Genomic DNA, 22,163 nt, shown 5'->3' with positions numbered 1-22,163 from the left:
CAGGATTGGAAAACCTTACAACACCTGGAATTCCCAGACAGTCTCCCATTCAAGTAATAACCAGGCCCAACCCAAAGTAGCTTCTGAGATCAGACGAGATGAGGCGTTCTAAGGGTGGAATGGCCGTAAGCAGAAGAACCTTGCAAACTAGAGGATTCAAATTTCATAGATAAGACCATATTTGTTTAAAATCAAGAAAAAGCAATCCATTTCAACACATCAACATTTACAACACAAAAGAGTTTCAAATACAAATTTATGCAAAAGATGAAAAAAAAATGGAAATGTAAGCTTTCTTTGTTTGCAGGATTGAAAAAGCATACAATACCTGGTATTCCAATTCTGTCTCCCATTCAAGTACTAACCAGGCCCAACCCAAGTTAGCTTCTGAGATCAGACAAGATCAGGCATTCTAAGGGTGGAATGGCCGTAAGCAGAAGAACCTTGCAAACTAGAGGATTCAAATTTCATAGATCAGACCATATTTGTTCAAAACCAAGAAAAAGCATTCCATTTCAACACATCAAAATTTACAACACAAAAGAGTTTCAACTACAAATTTGTGCAAAAGATGTAAATAACATGGAAATGTAAGCTTTAATTGTTTGCAGGACTGGAAAAGCTTACAACACCTGGTATTCCCAGACAGTCTCCCATTCAAGTACTAACCAGGCCAAACCCTAGGTAGCTTCTGAGATCAGACGAGATGAGGCGTTCTAAGGGTGGAATGGCCGTAAGCAGAAGAACCTTGCAAACTAGAGGATTCAAATTTCATAGATAAGAACATATTTGTTTAAAATCAAGAAAAAGCATTCCATTTCAACACATAAAAATTTACAACACAAAAGAGTTTCAAATACAAATTTGTGCAAAAGATGTAAATAACATGGAAATGTAAGCTTTAATTGTTTGCAGGACTGGAAAAGCTTACAACACCTGGTATTCCCAGACAGTCTCCCATTCAAGTACTAACCAGGCCAAACCCTAGGTAGCTTCTGAGATCAGACGAGATGAGGCGTTCTAAGGGTGGAATGGCCGTAAGCAGAAGAACCTTGCAAACTAGAGGATTCAAATTTCATAGATAAGACCATATTTGTTTAAAATCAAGAAAAAGCAATCCATTTCAACACATCAACATTTACAACACAAAAGAGTTTCAAATACAAATTTATGCAAAAGATGAAAAAAAAATGGAAATGTAAGCTTTCTTTGTTTGCAGGATTGAAAAAGCATACAATACCTGGTATTCCAATTCAGTCTCCCATTCAAGTACTAACCAGGCCCAATCCAAGTTAGCTTCTGAGATCAGACAAGATCAGGCATTCTAAGGGTGGAATGGCCGTAAGCAGAAGAACCTTGCAAACTAGAGGATTCAAATTTCATAGATAAGACCATATTTGTTCAAAACCAAGAAAAAGCATTCCATTTCAACACATCAAAATTTACAACACAAAAGAGTTTCAACTACAAATTTGTGCAAAAGATGTAAATAACATGGAAATGTAAGCTTTCATTGTTTGCAGGATTGAAAAAGCTTACAACACCTGGTATTCCCAGACAGTCTCCCATTCAAGTACTAACCAGGCCCAACACTAGGTAGCTTCTGAGATCAGACAAGATCAGGCGTTCTAAGGGTGGAATGGCCGTAAGCAGAAGAACCGTGCAAACTAGAGAATTCCAATTTCATAGCTAAGACCATATTTGTTCAAAACCAAGAAAAAGCATTCCATTTCAACACATCAAAATTTACAACACAAAAGAGTTTCAACTACAAATTTGTGCAAAACATGTAAATAACATGGAAACGTAAGCTTTAATTGTTTGCAGGACTGGAAAAGCTTACAACACCTGGTATTCCCAGACAGTCTCCCATTCAAGTACTAACCAGGCCCAACCCTAGGTAGCTTCTGAGATCAGACGAGATCAGGCGTTCTAAGGGTGGAATGGTCGTAAGCAGAAGAACTTTGCAAACTAGAGGATTCAAATTTCATAGCTAAGACCATATTTGTTCAAAACCAAGAAAAAGCATTCCATTTTAACACATCAACATTTACAACACAAAAGAGTTTCAACTACAAATTTGTGCAAAAGATGTAAATAACATGGAAATGTAAGCTTTCTTTGTTTGCAGGATTGAAAAAGCTTACAACACCTGGTATTCCCATTCAGTCTCCCATTCAAGTACTAACCAGGCCCAACCCTAGCTAGCTTCTGAGATCAGACAAGATCAGGCATTCTAAGGGTGGAATGGCCGTAAGCAGCAAAACCTTGCAAACTAGAGGATTCAAATTTCATAGATAAGACCATATTTGTTCAAAACCAAGAAAAAGCATTCCATTTCAACACATCAAAATTTACAACACAAAAGAGTTTCAACTACAAATTTGTGCAAAAGATGTAAATAACATGGAAATGTAAGCTTTAATTGTTTGCAGGACAGGAAAAGCTTACAACACCTGGTATTCCCAGACAGTCTCCCATTCAAGTACTAACCAGGCCCAACCCTAGGTAGCTTCTGAGATCAGACGAGATCAGGCGATCTAAGGGTGGAATGGCCATAAGCAGAAGAACCTTGCAAACTAGAGGATTCAAATTTCATAGCTAAGACCATATTTGTTCAAAATCAAGAAAAAGCATTCCATTTTAACACATCAACATTTACAACACAAAAGAGTTTCAACTACAAATTTGTGCAAAAGATGTAAATAACATGGAAATGTAAGCTTTAATTGTTTGCAGGACTGGAAAAGCTTACAACACCTGGTATTCCCATTCAGTCTCCCATTCAAGTACTAACCAGGCCCAACCCTAGGTAGCTTCTGATATCAGACGAGATCAGGCGTTCTAAGGGTGGAATGGCCGTAAGCAGAAGAACCTTGCAAACTCGAGGATTCAAATTTCATAGCCAAGACCATATTTGTTCAAAACTAAGAAAAAGCATTTCATTTTAACACATCAAAATTTAAAACACAAAAGAGTTTCAACTACAAATTTGTGCAAAAGATGTAAATAACATGGAAATGTAAGCTTTAATTGTTTGCAGGATTGGAAAAACTTACAACACCTGGAATTCCCAGACAGTCTCCCATTCAAGTAATAACCAGGCCCAACCCAAAGTAGCTTCTGAGATCAGACGAGATGAGGCGTTCTAAGGGTGGAATGGCCGTAAGCAGAAGAACCTTGCAAACTAGAGGATTCAAATTTCATAGATAAGACCATATTTGTTTAAAATCAAGAAAAAGCAATCCATTTCAACACATCAACATTTACAACACAAAAGAGTTTCAAATACAAATTTATGCAAAAGATGAAAAAAAAATGGAAATGTAAGCTTTCTTTGTTTGCAGGATTGAAAAAGCATACAATACCTGGTATTCCAATTCTGTCTCCCATTCAAGTACTAACCAGGCCCAACCCAAGTTAGCTTCTGAGATCAGACAAGATCAGGCATTCTAAGGGTGGAATGGCCATAAGCCGAAGAACCTTGCAAACTAGAGGATTCAAATTTCATAGATCAGACCATATTTGTTCAAAACCAAGAAAAAGCATTCCATTTCAACACATCAAAATTTACAACACAAAAGAGTTTCAACTACAAATTTGTGCAAAAGATGTAAATAACATGGAAATGTAAGCTTTAATTGTTTGCAGGACTGGAAAATCTTACAACACCTGGTATTCCCAGACAGTCTCCCATTCAAATACTAACCAGGCCCAAACCTAGGTAGCTTCTGAGATCAGACGAGATCAGGCGATCTAAAGGTGGAATGGCTGTAAGCAGAAGAACCTTGCAAACTAGAGGATTCAAATTTCATAGATAAGACCATATATGTTCAAAACCAAGAAAAAGCATTCCATTTCAACACATCAAAATTTACAACACAAAAGAGTTTCAACTACAAATTTGTGCAAAAGATGTAAATAACATGGAAATGTAAGCTTTAATTGTTTGCAGGACTGGAAAAGCTTACAACACCTGGTATTCCCAGACAGTCTCCCATTCAAGTACTAACCAGGCCAAACCCTAGGTAGCTTCTGAGATCAGACGAGATGAGGCGTTCTAAGGGTGGAATGGCCGTAAGCAGAAGAACCTTGCAAACTAGAGGATTCAAATTTCATAGATAAGAACATATTTGTTTAAAATCAAGAAAAAGCATTCCATTTCAACACATAAAAATTTACAACACAAAAGAGTTTCAAATACAAATTTGTGCAAAAGATGAAAAAAAATGGAAATGTAAACTTTAATTGTTTGCAGGATTGAAAAAGCTTACAACACCTGGTATGCCCAGACAGTCTCCCATTCCAGTACTAACCAGGCCAAACCCTAGGTAGCTTCTGAGATCAGACGAGATGAGGCGTTCTAAGGGTGGAATGGCCGTAAGCAGAAGAACCTTGCAAACTAGAGGATTCAAATTTCATAGATAAGAACATATTTGTTTAAAATCAAGAAAAAGCATTCCATTTCAACACATAAAAATTTACAACACAAAAGAGTTTCAAATACAAATTTGTGCAAAAGATGAAAAAAAATGGAAATGTAAACTTTAATTGTTTGCAGGATTGAAAAAGCTTACAACACCTGGTATGCCCAGACAGTCTCCCATTCCAGTACTAACCAGGCCCAACCCTAGGTAGCTTCTGAGATCAGACGAGATCAGGCGTTCTAAGGGTGGAATGGCCGTAAGCAGAAGAACCTTGCAAACTAGAGGATTCAAATTTCATAGATAAGACCATATTTGTTTAAAATCAAGAAAAAGCAATCCATTTCAACACATCAACATTTACAACACAAAAGAGTTTCAAATACAAATTTATGCAAAAGATGAAAAAAAAATGGAAATGTAAGCTTTCTTTGTTTGCAGGTTTGAAAAAGCATACAATACCTGGTATTCCAATTCAGTCTCCCATTCAAGTACTAACCAGGCCCAATCCAAGTTAGCTTCTGAGATCAGACAAGATCAGGCATTCTAAGGGTGGAATGGCCGTAAGCAGAAGAACCTTGCAAACTAGAGGATTCAAATTTCATAGATGAGACCATATTTGTTCAAAACCAAGAAAAAGCATTCCATTTCAACACATCAAAATTTACAACACAAAAGAGTTTCAACTACAAATTTGTGCAAAAGATGTAAATAACATGGAAATGTAAGCTTTCATTGTTTGCAGGATTGAAAAAGCTTACAACACCTGGTATTCCCAGACAGCCTCCCATTCAAGTACTAACCAGGCCCAACCCTAGGTAGCTTCTGAGATCAGACAAGATCAGGCGTTCTAAGGGTGGAATGGCCGTAAGCAGAAGAATCGTGCAAACTAGAGAATTCAAATTTCATAGCTAAGACCATATTTGTTCAAAACCAAGAAAAAGCATTCCATTTCAACACATCAAAATTTACAACACAAAAGAGTTTCAACTACAAATTTGTGCAAAAGATGTAAATAACATGGAAATGTAAGCTTTAATTGTTTGCAGGACTGGAAAAGCTTACAACACCTGGTATTCCCAGACAGTCTCCCATTCAAGTACTAACCAGGCCCAACCCTAGGTAGCTTCTGAGATCAGACGAGATCAGGCGTTCTAAGGGTGGAATGGCCGTAAGCAGAAGAACCTTGCAAACTAGAGGATTCAAATTTCATAGCTAAGACCATATTTGTTCAAAACCAAGAAAAAGCATTCCATTTTAACACATCAACATTTACAACACAAAAGAGTTTCAACTACAAATTTGTGCAAAAGATGTAAATAACATGGAAATGTAAGCTTTAATTGTTTGCAGGACTGGAAAAGCTTACAACACCTGGTATTCCCAGACAGTCTCCCATTCAAGTACTAACCAGGCCAAACCCTAGGCAGCTTCTGAGATCAGACGAGATGAGGCGTTCTAAGGGTGGAATGGCCGTAAGCAGAAGAACCTTGCAAACTAGAGGATTCAAATTTCATAGATAAGAACATATTTGTTTAAAATCAAGAAAAAGCATTCCATTTCAACACATAAAAATTTACAACACAAAAGAGTTTCAAATACAAATTTGTGCAAAAGATGAAAAAAAATGGAAATGTAAACTTTAATTGTTTGCAGGATTGAAAAAGCTTACAACACCTGGTATGCCCAGACAGTCTCCCATTCCAGTACTAACCAGGCCAAACCCTAGGTAGCTTCTGAGATCAGACGAGATGAGGCGTTCTAAGGGTGGAATGGCCGTAAGCAGAAGAACCTTGCAAACTAGAGGATTCAAATTTCATAGATAAGACCATATTTGTTTAAAATCAAGAAAAAGCAATCCATTTCAACACATCAACATTTACAACACAAAAGAGTTTCAAATACAAATTTATGCAAAAGATGAAAAAAAAATGGAAATGTAAGCTTTCTTTGTTTGCAGGATTGAAAAAGCATACAATACCCGGTATTCCAATTCAGTCTCCCATTCAAGTACTAACCAGGCCAAACCCTAGGTAGCTTCTGAGATCAGACGAGATGAGGCGTTCTAAGGGTGGAATGGCCGTAAGCAGAAGAACCTTGCAAACTAGAGGATTCAAATTTCATAGATAAGAACATATTTGTTTAAAATCAAGAAAAAGCATTCCATTTCAACACATAAAAGTTTACAACACAAAAGAGTTTCAAATACAAATTTATGCAAAAGATGAAAAAAAAATGGAAATGTAAGCTTTCTTTGTTTGCAGGATTGAAAAAGCATACAATACCCGGTATTCCAATTCAGTCTCCCATTCAAGTACTAACCAGGCCCAATCCAAGTTAGCTTCTGAGATCAGACAAGATCAGGCATTCTAAGGGTGGAATGGCCGTAAGCAGAAGAACCTTGCAAACTAGAGGATTCAAATTTCATAGATAAGACCATATTTGTTCAAAACCAAGAAAAAGCATTCCATTTCAACACATCAAAATTTACATCACAAAAGAGTTTCAACTACAAATTTGTGCAAAAGATGTAAATAACATGGAAATGTAAGCTTTCTTTGTTTGCAGGATTGAAAAAGCTTACAACACCTGGTATTCCTATTCAGTCTCCCATTCAAGTACTAACCAGGCCCAACCCTAGCTAGCTTCTGAGATCAGACAAGATCAGGCATTCTAAGGGTGGAATGGCCGTAAGCAGAAGAACCTTGTTAACTAGAGGATTCAAATTTCATAGATAAGACCATATTTGTTCAAAACCAAGAAAAGGCATTCCATTTCAACACATCAAAATTTACAACACAAAAGAGTTTCAACTACAAATTTGTGCAAAAGATGTAAATAACATGGAAATGTAAGCTTTAATTGTTTGCAGGATTGGAAAAGCTTACAACACCTGGTATTCCCATTCAGTCTCCCATTCAAGTACTAACCAGGCCCAACCCTAGTTAGCTTCTGAGATCAGACAAGATCAGGCATTCTAAGGGTGGAATGGCCGTAAACAGAAGAACCTTGCAAACTAGAGGATTCAAATTGTAGAACGAACAGACTGAGGAACAGCTTCATTCCGGAAGCTGTAAGACTTTAAAACGCCACTTAGTGGAACCACTGCAACGACACTTTGACGACACTAGTCACTTTAAATACACTCTGCTGCTACCTTCTCCATTTACTGATGTTCTCTCTGTATTTTATTTTTATTTTCATTTTTACATATATTTTTATATATTTATGTATATTTTATTTATTTAAGTACTGCTGTCTGGGTAAAACTGGGTCCTTGGGTACCACAATTTCGTTCCACCCCATGTACCACATGTGATGCGAATGACAATAAAGTCTCCTTGAATCCTTGAATCCTTGAATCCTTGAAAAATTTCATAGATAAGACCATATTTGTTCAAAACCAAGAAAAAGCATTCCATTTCAACACATCAAAATTTACAACACAAAAGAGTTTCAACTACAAATTTGTGCAAAAGATGTAAATAACATGGAAATGTAAGCTTTAATTGTTTGCAGGACTGGAAAAGCTTACAACACCTGGTATTCCCAGACAGTCTCCCATTCAAGTACTAACCAGGCCCAACCCTACGTAGCTTCTGAGATCAGACGAGATCAGGCGTTCTAAGGGTGGAATGGCCGTAAGCAGAAGAACCTTGCAAACTAGAGGATTCAAATTTCATAGATAAGACCATATTTGTTCAAAATCAAGAAAAAGCATTCCATTTTAACACATCAACATTTACAACACAAAAGAGTTTCAACTACAAATTTGTGCAAAAGATGTAAATAACATGGAAATGTAAGCTTTAATTGTTTGCAGGACTGGAAAAGCTTACAACACCTGGTATTCCCATTCAGTCTCCCATTCAAGTACTAACCAGGCCCAACCCTAGGTAGCTTCTGAGATGAGACGATATCAGGCGTTCTAAGGGTGGAATGGCCGTAAGCAGAAAAACCTTGCAAACTAGAGGATTCAAATTTCATAGCTAAGACCATATTTGTTCAAAACCAAGAAAAAGCATTCCATTTCAACACATCAACATTTACAACACAAAAGAGTTTCAACTACAAATTTGTGCAAAAGATGTAAATAACATGGAAATGTAAGCTTTAATTGTTTGCAGGACTGGAAAAGCTTACAACACCTGGTATTCCCAGAGAGTCTCCCATTCAAGTACTAACCAGGCCCAACCCTAGGTAGCTTCTGAGATCAAACGAGATCAGGCGTTCTAAGGGTGAAATGGCCATAAGCAGAAGAACCTTGCAAACTAGAGGATACAAATTTCATAGATAAGACCATATTTGTTCAAAATCAAGAAAAAGCATTCCATTTCAACACATCAACATTTACAACACAAAAGAGTTTCAAATACAAATTTGTGCAAAAGATGAAAAAGAAATGGAAATGTAAGCTTTCATTGTTTGCAGGATTGAAAAAGCTTACAACACCTAGTATTCCCAGACAGTCTCCCATTCAAGTACTAACCAGGCCCAACCCTAGGTAGCTTCTGAGATCAGACAAGATCAGGCGTTCTAAGGGTGGAATGGCCGTAAGCAGAAGAACCGTGCAAACTAGAGAATTCAAATTTCATAGCTAAGACCATATTTGTTCAAAACCAAGAAAAAGCATTCCATTTCAACACATCAAAATTTACAACACAAAAGAGTTTCAACTACAATTTTGTGCAAAACATGTAAATAACATGGAAACGTAAGCTTTAATTGTTTGCAGGACTGGAAAAGCTTACAACACCTGGTATTCCCAGACAGTCTCCCATTCAAGTACTAACCAGGCCCAACCCTAGGTAGCTTCTGAGATCAGACGAGATCAGGCGTTCTAAGGGTGGAATGGCCGTAAGCAGAAGAACCTTGCAAACTAGAGGATTCAAATTTCATAGCTAAGACCATATTTGTTCAAAACCAAGAAAAAGCATTCCATTTTAACACATCAACATTTACAACACAAAAGAGTTTCAACTACAAATTTGTGCAAAAGATGTAAATAACATGGAAATGTAAGCTTTCTTTGTTTGCAGGATTGAAAAAGCTTACAACACCTGGTATTCCCATTCAGTCTCCCATTCAAGTACTAACCAGGCCCAACCCTAGCTAGCTTCTGAGATCAGACAAGATCAGGCATTCTAAGGGTGGAATGGCCATAAGCAGAAGAACCTTGCAAACTAGAGGATTCAAATTTCATAGATAAGACCATATTTGTTCAAAACCAAGAAAAAGCATTCCATTTCAACACATCAAAATTTACAACACAAAAGAGTTTCAACTACAAATTTGTGCAAAAGATGTAAATAACATGGAAATGTAAGCTTTAATTGTTTGCAGGACTGGAAAAGCTTACAACACCTGGTATTCCCAGACAGTCTCCCATTCAAGTACTAACCAGGCCCAACCCTAGGTAGCTTCTGAGATCAGACGAGATCAGGCGATCTAAGGGTGGAATGGCCATAAGCAGAAGAACCTTGCAAACTAGAGGATTCAAATTTCATAGCTAAGACCATATTTGTTCAAAATCAAGAAAAAGCATTCCATTTTAACACATCAACATTTACAACACAAAAGAGTTTCAACTACAAATTTGTGCAAAATATGTAAATAACATGGAAATGTAAGCTTTAATTGTTTGCAGGACTGGAAAAGCTTACAACACCTGGTATTCCCATTCAGTCTCCCATTCAAGTACTAACCAGGCCCAACCCTAGGTAGCTTCTGAGATCAAACGAGATCAGGCGTTCTAAGGGTGGAATGGCCGTAAGCAGAAGAACCTTGCAAACTCGAGGATTCAAATTTCATAGCCAAGACCATATTTGTTCAAAACTAAGAAAAAGCATTTCATTTTAACACATCAAAATTTAAAACACAAAAGAGTTTCAACTACAAATTTGTGCAAAAGATGTAAATAACATGGAAACGTAAGCTTTAATTGTTTGCAGGATTGGAAAACCTTACAACACCTGGTATTCCCAGACAGTCTCCCATTCAAGTAATAACCAGGCCCAACCCAAAGTAGCTTCTGAGATCAGACGAGATGAGGCGTTCTAAGGGTGGAATGGCCGTAAGCAGAAGAACCTTGCAAACTAGAGGATTCAAATTTCATAGATAAGACCATATTTGTTTAAAATCAAGAAAAAGCAATCCATTTCAACACATCAACATTTACAACACAAAAGAGTTTCAAATACAAATTTATGCAAAAGATGAAAAAAAAAATGGAAATGTAAGCTTTCTTTGTTTGCAGGATTGAAAAAGCATACAATACCTGGTATTCCAATTCTGTCTCCCATTCAAGTACTAACCAGGCCCAACCCAAGTTAGCTTCTGAGATCAGACAAGATCAGGCATTCTAAGGGTGGAATGGCCATAAACAGAAGAACCATGCAAACTAGAGAATTCAAATTTCATAGCTAAGACCATATTTGTTCAAAACCAAGAAAAAGCATTCCATTTCAACACATCAAAATTTACAACACAAAAGAGTTTCAACTACAAATTTGTGCAAAAGATGTAAATAACATGGAAATGTAAGCTTTAATTGTTTGCAGGACTGGAAAATCTTACAACACCTGGTATTCCCAGACAGTCTCCCATTCAAATACTAACCAGGCCCAAACCTAGGTAGCTTCTGAGATCAGACGAGATCAGGCGATCTAAAGGTGGAATGGCTGTAAGCAGAAGAACCTTGCAAACTAGAGGATTCAAATTTCATAGATAAGACCATATATGTTCAAAACCAATAAAAAGCATTCCATTTCAACACATCAAAATTTACAACACAAAAGAGTTTCAACTACAAATTTGTGCAAAAGATGTAAATAACATGGAAATGTAAGCTTTAATTGTTTGCAGGACTGGAAAAGCTTACAACACCTGGTATTCCCAGACAGTCTCCCATTCAAGTACTAACCAGGCCAAACCCTAGGTAGCTTCTGAGATCAGACGAGATGAGGCGTTCTAAGGGTGGAATGGCCGTAAGCAGAAGAACCTTGCAAACTAGAGGATTCAAATTTCATAGATAAGACCATATTTGTTTAAAATCAAGAAAAAGCATTCCATTTCAACACATCAAAATTTACAACACAAAAGAGTTTCAAATACAAATTTGTGCAAAAGATGAAAAAAAATGGAAATGTAAACTTTAATTGTTTGCAGGATTGAAAAAGCTTACAACACCTGGTATGCCCAGACAGGCTCCCATTCCAGTACTAACCAGGCCCAACCCTAGGTAGCTTCTGAGATCAGACGAGATCAGGCTATCTAAGGGTGGAATGGCCGTAAGCAGAAGAACCTTGCAAACTAGAGGATTCAAATTTCATAGATAAGACCATATTTGTTTAAAATCAAGAAAAAGCAATCCATTTCAACACATCAACATTTACAACACAAAAGAGTTTCAAATACAAATTTATGCAAAAGATGAAAAAAAATGGAAATGTAAGCTTTCTTTGTTTGCAGGATTGAAAAAGCATACAATACCTGGTATTCCAATTCAGTCTCCCATTCAAGTACTAACCAGGCCCAATCCAAGTTAGCTTCTGAGATCAGACAAGATCAGGCATTCTAAGGGTGGAATGGCCGTAAGCAGGAGAACCTTGCAAACTAGAGGATTCAAATTTCATAGATAAGACCATATTTGTTCAAAACCAAGAAAAAGCATTCCATTTCAACACATCAAAATTTACAACACAAAAGAGTTTCAACTACATATTTGTGCAAAAGATGTAAATAACATGGAAATGTAAGCTTTCATTGTTTGCAGGATTGAAAAAGCTTACAACACCTGGTATTCCCAGACAGTCTCCCATTCAAGTACTAACCAGGCCCAACCCTAGGTAGCTTCTGAGATCAGACAAGATCAGGCGTTCTAAGGGTGGAATGGCCGTAAGCAGAAGAACCGTGCAAACTAGAGAATTCAAATGTCATAGCTAAGACCATATTTGTTCAAAACCAAGAAAAAGCATTCCATTTCAACACATCAAAATTTACAACACAAAAGAGTTTCAACTACAAATTTGTGCAAAAGATGTAAATAACATGGAAATGTAAGCTTTAATTGTTTGCAGGACTGGAAAAGCTTACAACACCTGGTATTCCCAGACAGTCTCCCATTCAAGTACTAACCAGGCCCAACCCTAGGTAGCTTCTGAGCTCAGACGAGATCAGGCGTTCTAAGGGTGGAATGGCCGTAAGCAGAAGAACCTTGCAAACTAGAGGATTCAAATTTCATAGCTAAGACCATATTTGTTCAAAACCAAGAAAAAGCATTCCATTTTAACACATCAACATTTACAACACAAAAGAGTTTCAACTACAAATTTGTGCAAAAGATGTAAATAACATGGAAATGTAAGCTTTCTTTGTTTGCAGGATTGAAAAAGCTTACAACACCTGGTATTCCCATTCAGTCTCCCATTCAAGTACTAACCAGGCCCAACCCTAGCTAGCTTCTGAGATCAGACAAGATCAGGCATTCTAAGGGTGGAATGGCCGTAAGCAGAAGAACCTTGTTAACTAGAGGATTCAAATTTCATAGATAAGACCATATTTGTTCAAAACCAAGAAAAAGCATTCCATTTCAACACATCAAAATTTACAACACAAAAGAGTTTCAACTACAAATTTGTGCAAAAGATGTAAATAACATGGAAATGTAAGCTTTAATTGTTTGCAGGACTGGAAAAGCTTACAACACCTGGTATTCCCATTCAGTCTCCCATTCAAGTACTAACCAGGCCCAACCCTAGGTAGCTTCTGAGATCAGACGAGATCAGGCGTTCTAAGGGTGGAATGGCCGTAAGCAGAAGAACCTTGCAAACTAGAGGATTCAAATTTCATAGATAAGACCATATTTGTTCAAAACCAAGAAAAAGCATTCCATTTCAACACATCAAAATTTACAACACAAAAGAGTTTCAACTACAAATTTGTGCAAAAGATGTAAATAACATGGAAATGTAAGCTTTAATTGTTTGCAGGACTGGAAAAGCTTACAACACCTGGTATTCCCATTCAGTCTCCCATTCAAGTACTAACCAGGCCCAACCCTAGGTAGCTTCTGAGATCAGACGAGATCAGGCGTTCTAAGGGTGGAATGGCCGTAAGCAGAAGAACCTTGCAAACTAGAGGATTCAAATTTCATAGATAAGACCATATTTGTTCAAAACCAAGAAAAAGCATTCCATTTCAACACATCAAAATTTACAACACAAAAGAGTTTCAACTACAAATTTGTGCAAAAGATGTAAATAACATGGAAATGTAAGCTTTAATTGTTTGCAGGACTGGAAAAGCTTACAACACCTGGTATTCCCATTCAGTCTCCCATTCAAGTACTAACCAGGCCCAACCCGAGGTAGCTTTTGAGATCAGACGAGATCAGGCGTTCTAAGGGTGGAATGGCCGTAAGCAGAAGAACCTTGCAAACTAGAGGATTCAAATTTCATAGCTAAGACCATATTTGTTCAAAACCAAGAAAAAGCATTCCATTTTAACACATCAACATTTACAACACAAAAGAGTTTCAACTACAAATTTGTGCAAAAGATGTAAATAACATGGAAATGTAAGCTTTCTTTGTTTGCAGATTTGAAAAAGCTTAGAACACCTGGTATTCCCATTCAGTCTCCCATTCAAGTACTAACCAGGCCCAACCCTAGCTAGCTTCTGAAATCAGACAAGATCAGGCATTCTAAGGGTGGAATGGCCGTAAGCAGAAGAACCTTGTTAACTAGAGGATTCAAATTTCATAGATAAGACCATATTTGTTCAAAACCAAGAAAAAGCATTCCATTTCAACACATCAAAATTTACAACACAAAAGAGTTTCAACTACAAATTTGTGCAAAAGATGTAAATAACATGGAAATGTAAGCTTTAATTGTTTGCAGGACTGGAAAAGCTTACAACACCTGGTATTCCCATTCAGTCTCCCATTCAAGTACTAACCAGGCCCAACCCTAGGTAGCTTCTGAGATCAGACGAGATCAGGCGTTCTAAGGGTGGAATGGCCATAAGCAGAAGAACCTTGCAAACTAGAGGATTCAAATTTCATAGATAAGACCATATTTGTTCAAAATCAAGAAAAAGCATTCCATTTCAACACATCAACATTTACAACACAAAAGAGTTTCAAATACAAATTTGTGCAAAAGATGAAAAAGAAATGGAAATGTAAGCTTTCATTGTTTGCAGGATTGAAAAAGCTTACAACACCTAGTATTCCCAAACAGTCTCCCATTCAAGTACTAACCAGGCCCAACCCTAGGTAGCTTCTTAGATCAGACAAGATCAGGCGTTCTAAGGGTGGAATGGGCGTAAGCAGAAGAATCTTGTTAACTAGAGGATTCAAATTTCATAGATAAGACCATATTTGTTCAAAACCAAGAAAAAGCATTCCATTTCAACACATCAAAATGTACAACACAAAAGAGTTTCAACTACAAATTTGTGCAAAAGATGTAAATAACATGGAAATGTAAGCTTTAATTGTTTGCAGGACTGGAAAAGCTTACAACACCTGGTATTCCTATTCAGTCTCCCATTCAAGTACTAACCAGGCCCAACCCTAGGTAGCTTCTGAGATCAGACTAGATCAGGCGTTCTAAGGGTGGAATGGCCGTAAGCAGAAGAACCTTGCAAACTAGAGGATTCAAATTTCATAGATAGGACCATATTTGTTCAAAACCAAGAAAAAGCATTCCATTTCAACACATCAAAATTTACAACACAAAAGAGTTTCAACTACAAATTTGTGCAAAACATGTAAATAACATGGAAACATAAGCTTTAATTGTTTGCAGGACTGGAAAAGCTTACAACACCTGGTATTCCCAGACAGTCTCCCATTCAAGTACTAACCAGGCCCAACTCTAGGTAGCTTCTGAGATCAGACGAGATCAGGCGTTCTAAGGGTGGAATGGCCGTAAGCAGAAAAACCTTCCAAACTAGAGGATTCAAATTTCATAGCTAAGACCATATTTGTTCAAAACCAAGAAAAAGCATTCCATTTTAACACATCAACATTTACAACACAAAAGAGTTTCAACTACAAATTTGTGCAAAAGATGTAAATAACATGGAAATGTAAGCTTTCTTTGTTTGCAGGATTGAAAAAGCTTACAACACCTGGTATTCCCATTCAGTCTCCCATTCAAGTACTAACCAGGCCCAACCCTAGGTAGCTTCTGAGATCAGACGAGATCAGGCGATCTAAGGGTGGAATGGCCATAAGCAGAAGAACCTTGCAAACTAGAGGATTCAAATTTCATAGCTAAGACCATATTTGTTCAAAATCAAGAAAAAGCATTCCATTTTAACACATCAACATTTACAACACAAAAGAGTTTCAACTGCAAATTTGTGCAAAAGATGTAAATAACATGGAAATGTAAGCTTTAATTGTTTGCAGGACTGGAAAAGCTTACAACACCTGGTATTCCCATTCAGTCTCCCATTCAAGTACTAACCAGGCCCAACCCTAGGTAGCTTCTGAGATCAGACAAGAACAGGCGTTCTAAGGGTGGAATGGCCGTAAGCAGAAGAACCTTGCAAACTAGAGGATTCAAATTTCATAGCTAAGACCATATTTGTTCAAAACCAAGAAAAAGCATTCCATTTTAACACATCAACATTTCCAACACAAAAGAGTTTCAACTACAAATTTGTGCAAAAGATGTAAATAACATGGAAATGTAAGCTTTCTTTGTTTGCAGGATTGAAAAAGCTTACAACACCTGGTATTCCCATTCAGTCTCCCATTCAAGTACTAACCAGGCCCAACCCTAGCTAGCTTCTGAGATCAGACAAGATCAGGCATTCTAAGGGTGGAAAGGCCGTAAATAGAAGAACCTTGTTAACTAGAGGATTCAAATTTCATAGATAAGACCATATTTGTTCAAAACCAAGAAAAAGCATTCCATTTCAACACATCAAAATGTACAACACAAAAGAGTTTCAACTACAAATTTGTGCAAAAGATGTAAATAACATGGAAATGTAAACTTTAATTGTTTGCAGGACTGGAAAAGCTTACAACACCTGGTATTCCCATTCAGTCTCCCATTCAAGTACTAACCAGGCCCAACCCTAGGTAGCTTCTGAGATCAGACGAGATCAGGCGTTCTAAGGGTGGAATGGCCGTAAGCAGAAGAACCTTGCAAACTAGAGGATTCAAATTTCATAGATAAGACCATATTTGTTCAAAACCAAGAAAAAGCATTCCATTTCAACACATCAAAATTTACAACACAAAAGAGTTTCAACTACAAATTTGTGCAAAAGATGTAAATAACATGGAAATGTAAGCTTTAATTGTTTGCAGGACTGGAAAAGCTTACAACACCTGGTATTCCCATTCAGTCTCCCATTCAAGTACTAACCAGGCCCAACCCTAGGTAGCTTCTGAGATCAGACGAGATCAGGCGTTCTAAGGGTGGACTGGCCGTAAGCAGAAGAACCTTGCAAACTAGAGGATTCAAATTTCATAGATAAGACCATATTTGTTCAAAACCAAGAAAAAGCATTCCATTTCAACACATCAAAATTTACAACAAACAAGAGTTTCAACTACAAATTTGTGCAAAAGATGTAAATAACATGGAAATGTAAGCTTTAATTGTTTGCAGGACTGCAAAAGCTTACAACACCTGGTATTCTCATTCAGTCTCCCATTCAAGTACTAACCAGGCCCAACCCTAGGTAGCTTCTGAGATCAGACGAGATCAGGCGTTCTAAGGGTGGAATGGCCGTAAGCAGAAGAACCTTGCAAACTAGAGGATTCAAATTTCATAGATAAGACCATATTTGTTCAAAACCAAGAAAAAGCATTCCATTTCAACACATCAAAATTTACAACACAAAAGAGTTTCAACTACAAATTTGTACAAAAGATGTAAATAACATGGAAATGTAAGCTTTAATTGTTTGCAGGACTGGAAAAGCTTACAACACCTGGTATTCCCATTCAGTCTCCCATTCAAGTACTAACCAGGCCCAACCCTAGGTAGCTTCTGAGATCAGACGAGATCAGGCGTTCTAAGGGTGGAATGGCCGTAAGCAGAAGAACCTTGCAAACTAGAGGATTCAAATTTCATAGATAAGACCATATTTGTTCAAAACCAAGAAAAAGCATTCCATTTCAACACATCAAAATTTACAACACAAAAGAGTTTCAACTACAAATTTGTGCAAAAGATGTAAATAACATGGAAATGTAAGCTTTAATTGTTTGCAGGACTGGAAAAGCTTACAACACCTGGCATTCCCATTCAGTCTCCCATTCAAGTACTAACCAGGCCCAACCCTAGGTAGCTTCTGAGATCAGACGAGATCAGGCATTCTAAGGGTGGACTGGCCGTAAGCAGAAGAACCTTGCAAACTAGAGGATTCAAATTTCATAGATAAGACCATATTTGTTCAAAACCAAGAAAAAGCATTCCATTTCAACACATCAAAATTTACAACAAACAAGAGTTTCAACTACAAATTTGTGCAAAAGATGTAAATAACATGGAAATGTAAGCTTTAATTGTTTGCAGGACTGCAAAAGCTTACAACACCTGGTATTCTCATTCAGTCTCCCATTCAAGTACTAACCAGGCCCAACCCTAGGTAGCTTCTGAGATCAGACGAGATCAGGCGTTCTAAGGGTGGAATGGCCGTAAGCAGAAGAACCTTGCAAACTAGAGGATTCAAATTTCATAGATAAGACCATATTTGTTCAAAACCAAGAAAAAGCATTCCATTTCAACACATCAAAATTTACAACACAAAAGAGTTTCAACTACAAATTTGTACAAAAGATGTAAATAACATGGAAATGTAAGCTTTAATTGTTTGCAGGACTGGAAAAGCTTACAACACCTGGTATTCCCATTCAGTCTCCCATTCAAGTACTAACCAGGCCCAACCCTAGGTAGCTTCTGAGATCAGACGAGATCAGGCGTTCTAAGGGTGGAATGGCCGCAAGCAGAAGAACCTTGCAAACTAGAGGATTCAAATTTCATAGATAAGACCATATTTGTTCAAAACCAAGAAAAAGCATTCCATTTCAACACATCACATTTTACATCACAAAAGAGTTTCAACTACAAATGTGTGCAAAAGATGTAAATAACATGGAAATGTAAGCTTTAATTGTTTGCAGGACTGGAAAAGCTTACAACACCTGGTATTCCCATTCAGTCTCCCATTCAAGTACTAACCAGGCCCAACCCTAGGTAGCTTCTGAGATCAGACTAGATCAGGCCTTCTAAGGGTGGAATGGCCGTAAGCAGAAGAACCTTGCAAACTAGAGGATTCAAATTTCATAGATAAGACCATATTTGTTCAAAACCAAGAAAAAGCATTCCATTTCAACACATCAAAATTTACAACACAAAAGAGTTTCAACTACAAATTTGTGCAAAAGATGTAAATAACATGGAAATGTAAGCTTTAATTGTTTGCAGGACTGGAAAAGCTTACAACACCTGGTATTCCCATTCAGTCTCCCATTCAAGTACTAACCAGGCCCAACTCTAGGTAGCTTCTGAGATCAGACGAGATCAGGCGTTCTAAGGGTGGAATGGCCGTAAGCAGAAGAACCTTGCAAACTAGAGGATTCAAATTTCATAGCTAAGACCATATTTGTTCAAAACCAAGAAAAAGCATTCCATTTTAACACATCAACATTTACAACACAAAAGAGTTTCAACTACAAATTTGTGCAAAAGATGTAAATAACATGGAAATGTAAGCTTTCTTTCTTTGCAGGATTGAAAAAGCTTACAACACCTGGTATTCCCATTCAGTCTCCCATTCAAGTACTAACCAGGCCCAACCCTAGCTAGCTTCTGAGATCAGACAAGATCAGGCATTCTAAGCGTGGAATGGCCGTAAGCAGAAGAACCTTGTTAACTAGAGGATTCAAATTTCATAGATAAGACCATATTTGTTCAAAACCAAGAAAAAGCATTCCATTTCAACACATCAAAATTTACAACACAAAAGAGTTTCAACTACAAATTTGTGCAAAAGATGTAAATAACATGGAAATGTAAGCTTTAATTGTTTGCAGGACTGGAAAAGCTTACAACACCTGGTATTCCCATTCAGTCTCCCATTCAAGTACTAACCAGGCCCAACCCTAGCTAGCTTCAGAGATCAGACGAGATCAGGCGTTCTAAGGGTGGAATGGCCGTAAGCAGAAGAACCTTGCAAACTAGAGGATTCAAATTTCATAGCTAAGACCATATTTGTTCAAAACCAAGAAAAAGCATTCCATTTTAACACATCAACATTTCCAACACAAAAGAGTTTCAACTACAAATTTGTGCAAAAGATGTAAATAACATGGAAATGTAAGCTTTCTTTGTTTGCAGGATTGAAAAAGCTTACAACACCTGGTATTCCCATTCAGTCTCCCATTCAAGTACTAACCAGGCCCAACCCTAGCTAGTTTCTGAGATCAGACAAGATCAGGCATTCTAAGGGTGGAATGGCCGTAAGCAGAAGAACCTTGTTAACTAGAGGATTCATATTTCATAGATAAGACCATATTTGTTCAAAACCAAGAAAAAGCATTCCATTTCAACACATCAAAATTTACAACACAAAAGAGTTTCAACTACAAATTTGTGCAAAAGATGTAAATAACATGGAAATGTAAGCTTTAATTGTTTGCAGGACTGGAAAAGCTTACAACACCTGGTATTCCCATTCAGTCTCCCATTCAAGTACTAACCAGGCCCAACCCTAGGTAGCTTCTGAGATCAGACGAGATCAGGCGTTCTAAGGGTGGAATGGCCGTAAGCAGAAGAACCTTGCAAACTAGAGGATTCAAATTTCATAGCTAAGACCATATTTGTTCAAAACCAAGAAAAAGCATTCCATTTTAAGACATCAACATTTACAACACAAAAGAGTTTCAACTACAAATTTGTGCAAAAGATGTAAATAACATGGAAATGTAAGCTTTCTTTGTTTGCAGGATTGAAAAAGCTTACAACACCTGGTATTCCCATTCAGTCTCCCATTCAAGTAGTAACCAGGCCCAACCCTAGCTAGCTTCTGAGATCAGACAAGATCAGGCATTCTAAGGGTGGAATGGCCGTAAACAGAAGAACCTTGTTAACTAGAGGATTCAAATTTCATAGATAAGACCATATTTGTTCAAAACCAAGAAAAAGCATTCCATTTCAACACATCAAAATTTACAACACAAAAGAGTTTCAACTACAAATTTGTACAAAAGATGTAAATAACATGGAAATGTAAGCTTTAATTGTTTGCAGGACTGGAAAAGCTTACAACACCTGGTATTCCCATTCAGTCTCCCATTCAAGTACTAACCAGGCCCAACCCTAGGTAGCTTCTGAGATCAGACGAGATCAGGCGTTCTAAGGGTGGAATGGCCGTAAGCAGAAGAACCTTGCAAACTAGAGGATTCAAATTTCATAGATAAGACCATATTTGTTCAAAACCAAGAAAAAGCATTCCATTTCAACACATCAAAATTTACAACACAAAAGAGTTTCAACTACAAATTTGTGCAAAAGATGTAAATAACATGGAAATGTAAGCTTTAATTGTTTGCAGGACTGGAAAAGCTTACAACACCTGGCATTCCCATTCAGTCTCCCATTCAAGTACTAACCAGGCCCAACCCTAGGTAGCTTCTGAGATCAGACGAGATCAGGCGTTCTAAGGGTGGACTGGCCGTAAGCAGAAGAACCTTGCAAACTAGAGGATTCAAATTTCATAGATAAGACCATATTTGTTCAAAACCAAGAAAAAGCATTCCATTTCAACACATCAAAATTTACAACAAACAAGAGTTTCAACTACAAATTTGTGCAAAAGATGTAAATAACATGGAAATGTAAGCTTTAATTGTTTGCAGGACTGCAAAAGCTTACAACACCTGGTATTCTCATTCAGTCTCCCATTCAAGTACTAACCAGGCCCAACCCTAGGTAGCTTCTGAGATCAGACGAGATCAGGCGTTCTAAGGGTGGAATGGCCGTAAGCAGAAGAACCTTGCAAACTAGAGGATTCAAATTTCATAGATAAGACCATATTTGTTCAAAACCAAGAAAAAGCATTCCATTTCAACACATCAAAATTTACAACACAAAAGAGTTTCAACTACAAATTTGTACAAAAGATGTAAATAACATGGAAATGTAAGCTTTAATTGTTTGCAGGACTGGAAAAGCTTACAACACCTGGTATTCCCATTCAGTCTCCCATTCAAGTACTAACCAGGCCCAACCCTAGGTAGCTTCTGAGATCAGACGAGATCAGGCGTTCTAAGGGTGGAATGGCCGCAAGCAGAAGAACCTTGCAAACTAGAGGATTCAAATTTCATAGATAAGACCATATTTGTTCAAAACCAAGAAAAAGCATTCCATTTCAACACATCACATTTTACATCACAAAAGAGTTTCAACTACAAATGTGTGCAAAAGATGTAAATAACATGGAAATGTAAGCTTTAATTGTTTGCAGGACTGGAAAAGCTTACAACACCTGGTATTCCCATTCAGTCTCCCATTCAAGTACTAACCAGGCCCAACCCTAGGTAGCTTCTGAGATCAGACTAGATCAGGCCTTCTAAGGGTGGAATGGCCGTAAGCAGAAGAACCTTGCAAACTAGAGGATTCAAATTTCATAGATAAGACCATATTTGTTCAAAACCAAGAAAAAGCATTCCATTTCAACACATCAAAATTTACAACACAAAAG

General features: G+C 37.4%; 68 pseudogenes; all 68 read right to left on the bottom strand.

Annotated features, from left to right (window-relative positions):
* Window positions 1-12: 12 nt before the first annotated feature.
* Window positions 13-131, bottom strand: LOC140568378 (5S ribosomal RNA; annotated as a pseudogene).
* Window positions 132-316: 185 nt separating this feature from the next.
* On the bottom strand, window positions 317-435 carry LOC140568289 (5S ribosomal RNA; annotated as a pseudogene).
* Window positions 436-620: 185 nt separating this feature from the next.
* On the bottom strand, window positions 621-739 carry LOC140567460 (5S ribosomal RNA; annotated as a pseudogene).
* Window positions 740-924: 185 nt separating this feature from the next.
* On the bottom strand, window positions 925-1,043 carry LOC140567458 (5S ribosomal RNA; annotated as a pseudogene).
* Window positions 1,044-1,228: 185 nt separating this feature from the next.
* Window positions 1,229-1,347, bottom strand: LOC140568329 (5S ribosomal RNA; annotated as a pseudogene).
* A 185-nt stretch (window positions 1,348-1,532) lies between these two features.
* Window positions 1,533-1,651, bottom strand: LOC140573336 (5S ribosomal RNA; annotated as a pseudogene).
* A 185-nt stretch (window positions 1,652-1,836) lies between these two features.
* On the bottom strand, window positions 1,837-1,955 carry LOC140570334 (5S ribosomal RNA; annotated as a pseudogene).
* Window positions 1,956-2,140: 185 nt separating this feature from the next.
* Window positions 2,141-2,259, bottom strand: LOC140573185 (5S ribosomal RNA; annotated as a pseudogene).
* A 185-nt stretch (window positions 2,260-2,444) lies between these two features.
* Window positions 2,445-2,563, bottom strand: LOC140570387 (5S ribosomal RNA; annotated as a pseudogene).
* A 185-nt stretch (window positions 2,564-2,748) lies between these two features.
* Window positions 2,749-2,867, bottom strand: LOC140572226 (5S ribosomal RNA; annotated as a pseudogene).
* Window positions 2,868-3,052: 185 nt separating this feature from the next.
* LOC140568198 (5S ribosomal RNA) lies at window positions 3,053-3,171 on the bottom strand (annotated as a pseudogene).
* A 489-nt stretch (window positions 3,172-3,660) lies between these two features.
* On the bottom strand, window positions 3,661-3,779 carry LOC140567930 (5S ribosomal RNA; annotated as a pseudogene).
* A 185-nt stretch (window positions 3,780-3,964) lies between these two features.
* On the bottom strand, window positions 3,965-4,083 carry LOC140567457 (5S ribosomal RNA; annotated as a pseudogene).
* A 184-nt stretch (window positions 4,084-4,267) lies between these two features.
* Window positions 4,268-4,386, bottom strand: LOC140568186 (5S ribosomal RNA; annotated as a pseudogene).
* Window positions 4,387-4,570: 184 nt separating this feature from the next.
* On the bottom strand, window positions 4,571-4,689 carry LOC140571165 (5S ribosomal RNA; annotated as a pseudogene).
* Window positions 4,690-4,874: 185 nt separating this feature from the next.
* On the bottom strand, window positions 4,875-4,993 carry LOC140568327 (5S ribosomal RNA; annotated as a pseudogene).
* Window positions 4,994-5,178: 185 nt separating this feature from the next.
* Window positions 5,179-5,297, bottom strand: LOC140572395 (5S ribosomal RNA; annotated as a pseudogene).
* Window positions 5,298-5,482: 185 nt separating this feature from the next.
* On the bottom strand, window positions 5,483-5,601 carry LOC140570644 (5S ribosomal RNA; annotated as a pseudogene).
* A 185-nt stretch (window positions 5,602-5,786) lies between these two features.
* On the bottom strand, window positions 5,787-5,905 carry LOC140568254 (5S ribosomal RNA; annotated as a pseudogene).
* Window positions 5,906-6,089: 184 nt separating this feature from the next.
* LOC140568185 (5S ribosomal RNA) lies at window positions 6,090-6,208 on the bottom strand (annotated as a pseudogene).
* Window positions 6,209-7,001: 793 nt separating this feature from the next.
* LOC140566793 (5S ribosomal RNA) lies at window positions 7,002-7,120 on the bottom strand (annotated as a pseudogene).
* Window positions 7,121-7,305: 185 nt separating this feature from the next.
* Window positions 7,306-7,424, bottom strand: LOC140571275 (5S ribosomal RNA; annotated as a pseudogene).
* Window positions 7,425-7,952: 528 nt separating this feature from the next.
* LOC140566561 (5S ribosomal RNA) lies at window positions 7,953-8,071 on the bottom strand (annotated as a pseudogene).
* A 185-nt stretch (window positions 8,072-8,256) lies between these two features.
* On the bottom strand, window positions 8,257-8,375 carry LOC140566558 (5S ribosomal RNA; annotated as a pseudogene).
* A 185-nt stretch (window positions 8,376-8,560) lies between these two features.
* On the bottom strand, window positions 8,561-8,679 carry LOC140571782 (5S ribosomal RNA; annotated as a pseudogene).
* Window positions 8,680-8,864: 185 nt separating this feature from the next.
* Window positions 8,865-8,983, bottom strand: LOC140572567 (5S ribosomal RNA; annotated as a pseudogene).
* A 185-nt stretch (window positions 8,984-9,168) lies between these two features.
* On the bottom strand, window positions 9,169-9,287 carry LOC140570632 (5S ribosomal RNA; annotated as a pseudogene).
* A 185-nt stretch (window positions 9,288-9,472) lies between these two features.
* Window positions 9,473-9,591, bottom strand: LOC140566485 (5S ribosomal RNA; annotated as a pseudogene).
* Window positions 9,592-9,776: 185 nt separating this feature from the next.
* On the bottom strand, window positions 9,777-9,895 carry LOC140570385 (5S ribosomal RNA; annotated as a pseudogene).
* A 185-nt stretch (window positions 9,896-10,080) lies between these two features.
* Window positions 10,081-10,199, bottom strand: LOC140570159 (5S ribosomal RNA; annotated as a pseudogene).
* Window positions 10,200-10,384: 185 nt separating this feature from the next.
* On the bottom strand, window positions 10,385-10,503 carry LOC140568344 (5S ribosomal RNA; annotated as a pseudogene).
* A 490-nt stretch (window positions 10,504-10,993) lies between these two features.
* Window positions 10,994-11,112, bottom strand: LOC140567929 (5S ribosomal RNA; annotated as a pseudogene).
* Window positions 11,113-11,297: 185 nt separating this feature from the next.
* On the bottom strand, window positions 11,298-11,416 carry LOC140567456 (5S ribosomal RNA; annotated as a pseudogene).
* Window positions 11,417-11,600: 184 nt separating this feature from the next.
* On the bottom strand, window positions 11,601-11,719 carry LOC140567532 (5S ribosomal RNA; annotated as a pseudogene).
* A 184-nt stretch (window positions 11,720-11,903) lies between these two features.
* LOC140568326 (5S ribosomal RNA) lies at window positions 11,904-12,022 on the bottom strand (annotated as a pseudogene).
* Window positions 12,023-12,207: 185 nt separating this feature from the next.
* Window positions 12,208-12,326, bottom strand: LOC140571008 (5S ribosomal RNA; annotated as a pseudogene).
* A 185-nt stretch (window positions 12,327-12,511) lies between these two features.
* Window positions 12,512-12,630, bottom strand: LOC140566509 (5S ribosomal RNA; annotated as a pseudogene).
* Window positions 12,631-12,815: 185 nt separating this feature from the next.
* On the bottom strand, window positions 12,816-12,934 carry LOC140573184 (5S ribosomal RNA; annotated as a pseudogene).
* A 185-nt stretch (window positions 12,935-13,119) lies between these two features.
* On the bottom strand, window positions 13,120-13,238 carry LOC140568425 (5S ribosomal RNA; annotated as a pseudogene).
* Window positions 13,239-13,423: 185 nt separating this feature from the next.
* LOC140568423 (5S ribosomal RNA) lies at window positions 13,424-13,542 on the bottom strand (annotated as a pseudogene).
* Window positions 13,543-13,727: 185 nt separating this feature from the next.
* On the bottom strand, window positions 13,728-13,846 carry LOC140566100 (5S ribosomal RNA; annotated as a pseudogene).
* Window positions 13,847-14,031: 185 nt separating this feature from the next.
* On the bottom strand, window positions 14,032-14,150 carry LOC140568234 (5S ribosomal RNA; annotated as a pseudogene).
* A 185-nt stretch (window positions 14,151-14,335) lies between these two features.
* Window positions 14,336-14,454, bottom strand: LOC140570378 (5S ribosomal RNA; annotated as a pseudogene).
* Window positions 14,455-14,639: 185 nt separating this feature from the next.
* LOC140567853 (5S ribosomal RNA) lies at window positions 14,640-14,758 on the bottom strand (annotated as a pseudogene).
* Window positions 14,759-14,943: 185 nt separating this feature from the next.
* LOC140566261 (5S ribosomal RNA) lies at window positions 14,944-15,062 on the bottom strand (annotated as a pseudogene).
* Window positions 15,063-15,247: 185 nt separating this feature from the next.
* Window positions 15,248-15,366, bottom strand: LOC140570857 (5S ribosomal RNA; annotated as a pseudogene).
* A 185-nt stretch (window positions 15,367-15,551) lies between these two features.
* Window positions 15,552-15,670, bottom strand: LOC140571718 (5S ribosomal RNA; annotated as a pseudogene).
* Window positions 15,671-15,855: 185 nt separating this feature from the next.
* Window positions 15,856-15,974, bottom strand: LOC140566871 (5S ribosomal RNA; annotated as a pseudogene).
* A 185-nt stretch (window positions 15,975-16,159) lies between these two features.
* Window positions 16,160-16,278, bottom strand: LOC140567917 (5S ribosomal RNA; annotated as a pseudogene).
* A 185-nt stretch (window positions 16,279-16,463) lies between these two features.
* Window positions 16,464-16,582, bottom strand: LOC140568422 (5S ribosomal RNA; annotated as a pseudogene).
* Window positions 16,583-16,767: 185 nt separating this feature from the next.
* On the bottom strand, window positions 16,768-16,886 carry LOC140571572 (5S ribosomal RNA; annotated as a pseudogene).
* Window positions 16,887-17,071: 185 nt separating this feature from the next.
* LOC140570115 (5S ribosomal RNA) lies at window positions 17,072-17,190 on the bottom strand (annotated as a pseudogene).
* A 185-nt stretch (window positions 17,191-17,375) lies between these two features.
* On the bottom strand, window positions 17,376-17,494 carry LOC140568421 (5S ribosomal RNA; annotated as a pseudogene).
* A 185-nt stretch (window positions 17,495-17,679) lies between these two features.
* On the bottom strand, window positions 17,680-17,798 carry LOC140566134 (5S ribosomal RNA; annotated as a pseudogene).
* Window positions 17,799-17,983: 185 nt separating this feature from the next.
* On the bottom strand, window positions 17,984-18,102 carry LOC140570114 (5S ribosomal RNA; annotated as a pseudogene).
* A 185-nt stretch (window positions 18,103-18,287) lies between these two features.
* On the bottom strand, window positions 18,288-18,406 carry LOC140570496 (5S ribosomal RNA; annotated as a pseudogene).
* Window positions 18,407-18,591: 185 nt separating this feature from the next.
* On the bottom strand, window positions 18,592-18,710 carry LOC140567254 (5S ribosomal RNA; annotated as a pseudogene).
* Window positions 18,711-18,895: 185 nt separating this feature from the next.
* Window positions 18,896-19,014, bottom strand: LOC140571941 (5S ribosomal RNA; annotated as a pseudogene).
* Window positions 19,015-19,199: 185 nt separating this feature from the next.
* Window positions 19,200-19,318, bottom strand: LOC140567071 (5S ribosomal RNA; annotated as a pseudogene).
* A 185-nt stretch (window positions 19,319-19,503) lies between these two features.
* LOC140571490 (5S ribosomal RNA) lies at window positions 19,504-19,622 on the bottom strand (annotated as a pseudogene).
* Window positions 19,623-19,807: 185 nt separating this feature from the next.
* Window positions 19,808-19,926, bottom strand: LOC140572975 (5S ribosomal RNA; annotated as a pseudogene).
* Window positions 19,927-20,111: 185 nt separating this feature from the next.
* LOC140568420 (5S ribosomal RNA) lies at window positions 20,112-20,230 on the bottom strand (annotated as a pseudogene).
* Window positions 20,231-20,415: 185 nt separating this feature from the next.
* On the bottom strand, window positions 20,416-20,534 carry LOC140567634 (5S ribosomal RNA; annotated as a pseudogene).
* A 185-nt stretch (window positions 20,535-20,719) lies between these two features.
* On the bottom strand, window positions 20,720-20,838 carry LOC140568419 (5S ribosomal RNA; annotated as a pseudogene).
* A 185-nt stretch (window positions 20,839-21,023) lies between these two features.
* Window positions 21,024-21,142, bottom strand: LOC140572475 (5S ribosomal RNA; annotated as a pseudogene).
* A 185-nt stretch (window positions 21,143-21,327) lies between these two features.
* Window positions 21,328-21,446, bottom strand: LOC140570113 (5S ribosomal RNA; annotated as a pseudogene).
* Window positions 21,447-21,631: 185 nt separating this feature from the next.
* Window positions 21,632-21,750, bottom strand: LOC140570495 (5S ribosomal RNA; annotated as a pseudogene).
* Window positions 21,751-21,935: 185 nt separating this feature from the next.
* On the bottom strand, window positions 21,936-22,054 carry LOC140567253 (5S ribosomal RNA; annotated as a pseudogene).
* Between the last annotated feature and the right edge of the window lie 109 nt (window positions 22,055-22,163).

The sequence above is a fragment of the Salminus brasiliensis genome, chromosome 11, assembly GCF_030463535.1.
Source record: "Salminus brasiliensis chromosome 11, fSalBra1.hap2, whole genome shotgun sequence".
NCBI lineage: Eukaryota > Metazoa > Chordata > Actinopteri > Characiformes > Bryconidae > Salminus > Salminus brasiliensis.
Note: the sequence above shows the minus strand (reverse complement) of the source record. Positions and strands in the feature narration are given on the sequence as shown.